This window comes from Periophthalmus magnuspinnatus, chromosome 21, assembly GCF_009829125.3.
Source record: "Periophthalmus magnuspinnatus isolate fPerMag1 chromosome 21, fPerMag1.2.pri, whole genome shotgun sequence".
NCBI lineage: Eukaryota > Metazoa > Chordata > Actinopteri > Gobiiformes > Gobiidae > Periophthalmus > Periophthalmus magnuspinnatus.
Genome location: NC_047146.1, coordinates 31,584,942 through 31,590,941, shown reverse-complemented (window position 1 = coordinate 31,590,941; position 6,000 = coordinate 31,584,942). Strand labels below are relative to the sequence as shown.

The following is a 6,000-nucleotide window of genomic DNA, read 5'->3' as shown; positions in this document are numbered from 1 at the left end:
CAAATTGGCAACCATTTTTCTGCTAGTTGAGCCCAGGGACGCTGTGGGTAAAGAGTCAGATGAGGTCAGTGAATGAGGCCGATTCAACCATGATTATTAAAGTTTTATGACGCCAAAGCTGTGCAGACTTCTAATATGGTTTTCATTTAGAGCGTCTGAAAGCTGCGGTGACATCTCATGTGATATTAGTCAGTATTAGTAATATGTAACTGCTTACATAACACACACATGGGCCGCTCTCTGCAGGTTGTTTCGTTTATTCCAATACTATTTAGAGATTTTTTATCATTAAATAAAGCAAATAGTGATGTGATGTTCGTGAAAGAGTCTGCTCCTTAATGTGAACAAATGGATCGGATCTGATTGAATTTCTTTCTTTCCTTCAGCAGTAGTAGTAGTAGTAGTAGTAGTAGTACATTTCACTGTTCATCCAAGCCTCTTCTTCAGTTCTGGTCAGATTAAAGCTGGACACTGCTTTATATCTGTCTGAAGGAATGAGCTAACTACACTGAGACTGGACACAACCATACTCTCCCGTTTCAGCCTTAACAACCCTATGGAACCTGTAATGGCAGCATATTGTTCTCTTTGTTTCCTGTTTGTTTTGGGTCTGAGGTCAGAGTTGTAGATCAGTGACAGATTATGTCTCAGGCCCCCAACTCTCATCTCAAACCACTTCTTTTCTCTGGCTCAGATCTGAACCTCACACAAACTCACATCTTTCCTTCTCAGTTCAGATTCCCTGTTGTCCTGGTTTTTTTTTTTAATCTCTCTTAGATCTATTGAAGGCCCATTTTGAATATCCACAAGGAGTATTAGTAGTAGTAGAGTTACATGTTACAGTAATAGCAGCACAGGCGGTAATAGTAGAAGTACTAGCAGTAGTTGTAGTAGTAGTAATAGCAGTAGGAGCAGGAGCAGTAGGAACACTAGTAGTAGTTTAAGTGCCATGATGCTATAACAATTCATTGCTCCATCTATAGAACTCTGGAGAGATTTTGTGGTATTTTGTGGTATTTTGTGTGTGATTTTACACATACACACTTACACCTTTTGTATTGTGTTGCTGTAGACTAGAGACAGACAGCACATGTTGAAACAGTTGTACTTGTTTCAGTTCCCCTGGGTGTGCTTGTAGCCTGTTGTGTGTTCACCTTTGGTCCGAGCTGCTTTGAAAGAGGATTCTTCAGCTAACATGATGTGCCCTCGTGCCCTTGTGCCCTTGTGCCCTCGTGCCCTCGTGCCCTCTGCTCAGAGTCTCTGCTCTGAGTCTCTGCTCATTCAGTACCTCACAGTGACATGTTTAATGTTTGAACCTGTAGCACTTTGTGGTTTCACTTCCTGGATTGAGTTACTACATCAGGACGCTGCAGGTGAAAATGATTTAGAGCTTAATCAGGGAAAGAAGTCCCACAGCAGAGTTTATTAATGGCCGAGTCTTCAGGAATATACTGTAAGTTTAAGCCTTTGTAAGTTTTTTTTTTAAATATATACTAATAAAAAATAAAGCCTAAAATGGAACATAAAACATGCAGGAGATCATAGCTCCACCTGCTGGTCACTCCACTATGCATCAGGGCCGGTTAGCTCAGTTGGTTAGAGCGTGGTGCTAATAACGCCAAGGTCGCGGGTTCGATCCCCGTACGGGCCACTCTTATGACCTCTAAAACATGGGACAGCAGACACTGTCTCTATAAAATCATGAAACATTAATTAAGGTTAAATCAAAATCATTCAGTTTTACAAGACCTGGAAGGTGAAATCAGACATGTATTTGTACAATATTACCTTGGTCTGATCATTCAGCCTGTACTAAAATGTGGACATAAAACATTAAACTGGACAATATTTAAAGCAAAGTTAGAGTAACTTCACTCAGCAACTTGTTCACTTTGATACGAGCAAATAATTGATAAACCTGTTTAACCTTCTCAGACCTGAGCTTTCATGGCTTTATTATTTTATCTTTGTTATTTGGGCTGATTGGACCTGATGAGTGTAAAAAGAATTATCTTTTTACATCATGTAGATTCTGAGAAAATGATGTCCACATATGAGGACAGCTTCTTCTATAAATGTATAAAGCCAGTGGCCCGTACGGGGATCGAACCCGCGACCTTGGCGTTATTAGCACCACGCTCTAACCAACTGAGCTAACCGGCCATACGGTGTGATTAACGGAGCATGCGCAGAAACCCCAGGTGCGCTGTGCTGTGTTTATTTTGGAGGTTTGATGTTTAGTGCAGTTTAGAGCAGTAGACTGTTGATCGCCCCACAGCGCACTCTGAGTCCAGTGTGTTATAGACTGTCAGATTATTCAGACTCACGTGTTTCCTTCGCTGCCACAGACACGCTGCTGTCTCATACAGTAGACTGGGCAGGTGCTTTTGCCCCACACTGTAAATATAGCCCCTCTTATAGCCCCTGTGACCCGGGTCGTGTTTCTTCTCACGGTGACACTGTTTGGAGCGCGCCCTTGACTTTTGGCCAGCGCGCACACGTGAGACAGGTCTATATAAGGAGCGCGTGCACATAACACGCGCGCGCACATATAAACGCACATGCCATGACACAGGACAGGAGGAGGGAGGAGGGAGGAGGGACGAGGGAGGAGGGAGGAGGGAAAGCAACATGAAGAATCTGAATGTCAAGGAAGGAAATAGACCTGTGAGAAAAAAGTTGTTCAAACACCTGCTGGCACTGGTCTCCTGTAGGCCACATACGTCAAACTCAGGCCCAGGGGCCAAATCTGGCCCGCGGTGTAACTATATTTGACCCGTGAGAACAGATCAAATGTGCATTAGAGCTGGCCCGCTGGTAAATAGCACATGCACCACTAATACTACAAATCCCAGAATGCTTTGCAAGTGCGCTGGTGCACAGTCGGGACCGGTCACCTCGGTCAGATTATTTACTATGGAGAAATACATCATTTATTTTATTTATTTAAAAAAGAAATTAAAACTACTGATGTGTATTTTATTTCAGTTTCTCATATGTTTGTAATATCAGGCTTGAGTTGCTCCAGATTTTGTGTTTAAGCAAAACTAAAGTTTGTTTCCATATTAAAAGGCTAAACATTATATGTCAGGTGCAGTACATTTTTCAATAAATATTGAGTTTGTAAATTTGTCTTAGTTTTTCATTTTTGCCCACTGTGAATGTGAGTTTGACCCCCTGCTATGGCTCACACACTCTGACATAAAAGGCTAATAGGTATTTAGTTTGTGGGAAAAGTCTATTCAAAAATATGAACAGACTTCATTATTCAATAACTGCAGTGTCAAATAGGTCATTGTCAGTGGTGCAAGAAGAAGAAATTCCGTTCCTTAGGTAAAAGTACAGATGCTGGAGCAATAAAAATAAGTACATCAAAGTAAAAATATCACACAACAAATGGAGTAAGTAAACATATTAATGTAGTTGAAGAGTAAACAGATTTGGAGGTGTTATAAAGCTTCAAATGTCTTCATGTGTCATTCTAAACCTGACCCAGGACTTGGGACTGGCAGCAGACCAGCTATTTGATATTTGTAGTACTGTGAAGTAGATCTATATATTCTTTAAGCCTAGAGTCAATTACAAGCAGTATATAGGCTGTAGGTCGCTGCATTAGTAGAAGTCACATTGTGGTGATGGATCTTCTGGGGTCACAGTGACGTGAGGTACTGTCCCTGTAGAGATGTGTCTTTTGCATTTGACCCGTCTTTATGCCCCATCTTTATGCCGCACAGGGCAGCACTCATGTTGCCTGACCAGCCAGTGTCTTCTACACTCTGATCCAAAAGGGTCTGGAACTGGACAAAAGGGCGAAAATACTCTGTCCTAACTGGAGACGGTCCAACCACAGACACACATTTGTAGCACGTGTCTCTTTACATTCAGATCAATAAATAACTTCTTTTACGTGAGATAAATATGAGCTTGAATGCTTTGAGTGTTGATTCTGCAAAAATCTGTACTATATCTCAGTCCATTATGTTTTTTGTTCCTTTTTTACATGTAAGCAGCCATGTTTGTTTTTGACAGAGCATGCATCTCTCTGATTGGTTAATCCGCCTGTCAATCACACCCTCTGAAATTGAGACAGGATACAGCTCCAGACCCACTCGTCTTTATAATGTTTGCTGATTTTGTTTGTTTTTTTTTTGTAAATTTTCTGATTATGCTGTACTTTCTGTTGAAATATCTGAAAACTACACTCAAATGTTGAAAGTCGTCATTTCTATCAGTGACCAGACCCTAGAGTAATATCATTTTAGCCGCTTAAATCTGTTTCAGATATTATTGACCTCTACAATGTTGTGATGCCATCTGAACCCCAGATATTGATTACAGATTTGAATACTGTGAACAAAAACGACAAAGTAAATTTACCATTGGAACAAGCTCCAGTTTGAAGAACACAAAATATTCTAAATATTTACATCCAGACGTCAGCCGATTGTTCCATATAACAAACCGTGTCATGAAGCCGTTGAAGGCCCAAGTCTCTAAAGAGTCTATAATTTCACACTAAACGAACTGAAATGTTTGCCACTTGGTTTATGTGCGGAGCAGCTCTGCGGATCAAAGTGGTCCAATGCAAATCATAACAGGATGCAGCAAAGACACAGAGTGAGCGAAACCACATAAGACCGCTCCTTTGTAACGCTGCAAGCACAGATGGAGGCCAGATTACACCCAACGCACCACAATGGAATTCAAACACTGGAAACGACTGATTTATTGTAATTAAATCAGTGCTTAAAAGGCAGAAAAATAAGTTATGATTGTGAATGAAACAATTTAGGAAAAGTTGAAAAATATTAAGGACGACGTGATTTTTTTTGAGCCAATACCGATGTCTGGTATTGGTCTTGATCGTCTTGATTTTGTGTCCAATAATCGATATTTGCTGATACCGATATTAAGCTCTTAAACAAGATAACAACGGCCAAATTTATTGCATGTTACAGTGACATTTGCAAATGATCTTTTTTGCTTTTGTAAAAATTATAACAAAGTGTATTTATCTGGGATATAAATTCATATTCAGTATTTTCACAAATTAATCTGTTAAGACATATCTGATTTACTGAGCAGTAACAGGGAATAACACAAAGTCTGTGGCAGAGCAGAAAAATACTGGAGAATTTTCAATATTAGCTCCTCCAAATCCAAGGTCAAGGTGGCGCCCTCTGCAGGTGGATGGAGAGTCTCTGCCTCAGATGGAGCAGTTCAAGTATCTCGGGGTCTTGTTCAGGAGTGAGGGACGGATGGAGCGCGAGATCGACAGTTGGATCAGTGCAGCGTCTGCTGTGGTAAAGAAGGAGCTGAGTCCAAAGGCAAAGCTCTCGATTTACCGTCAATCTACGTTCTACCCTCACCTTTGGTCATGAGCTCTGGGTAATGACCGAAAGGACAAGATCGAGGATACGAGCGGCTGAAATGGGCTTCCTCTGCAGGGTGGCTGCGCTCTTCCCTTAGAGATAGAGTGAGGAGCAGCTGAGGTGGCTCGGGCATCTGTAAATCCTCTGATTACACAGACATCACTGATAACTTGCCACTTGGACCTTACACCATCCTTAAAAACTGTCAACTAATCAAATGTGCTTCATTTGGCCATTTGTATCCAAAGTTTGATCCTGCATTGAACTTACCACGATGATGATGGAAGAAAGCTAACCACTCTGCCAACACATACTTCTGTTAGGCCATGTATTAATTATTTTAAAGATTCAATATGTACTTTTCTGGTGAGGATCACCTGCTACAAATTGTCACAAAAATTATTCAGACCCAATGAGATGTTAAAAGTAATATTTAAGCAGATATGAGTACTGAAAACTACATGGCCATTGGTTAGAATTTAGAAAATATGAATCATTTGTGTGGGGGGGGGGGGGGGGGGGGGAAGCATTCTATTGTCTAAAAATAATCAGTGGTGGAATGTAACAAAGTAAAAGTAGTAAATTACTGTAAAAATGTGGCTATCTGTACTTTACTTTACATTTTTAA

The 6,000-nt window shown here is 40.8% G+C and overlaps 2 non-coding genes across 2 annotated transcripts; one reads left to right on the top strand and one right to left on the bottom strand.

The window, feature by feature from the left end:
- Positions 1-1,577: 1,577 nt before the first annotated feature.
- trnai-aau (transfer RNA isoleucine (anticodon AAU)) lies at positions 1,578-1,651 on the top strand. Its single transcript has one exon. It is a non-coding gene; the product is annotated as a tRNA-Ile (tRNA).
- Positions 1,652-2,089: 438 nt separating this feature from the next.
- Positions 2,090-2,163, bottom strand: trnai-aau (transfer RNA isoleucine (anticodon AAU)). The gene has a single exon. It is a non-coding gene; the product is annotated as a tRNA-Ile (tRNA).
- Between the last annotated feature and the right edge of the window lie 3,837 nt (positions 2,164-6,000).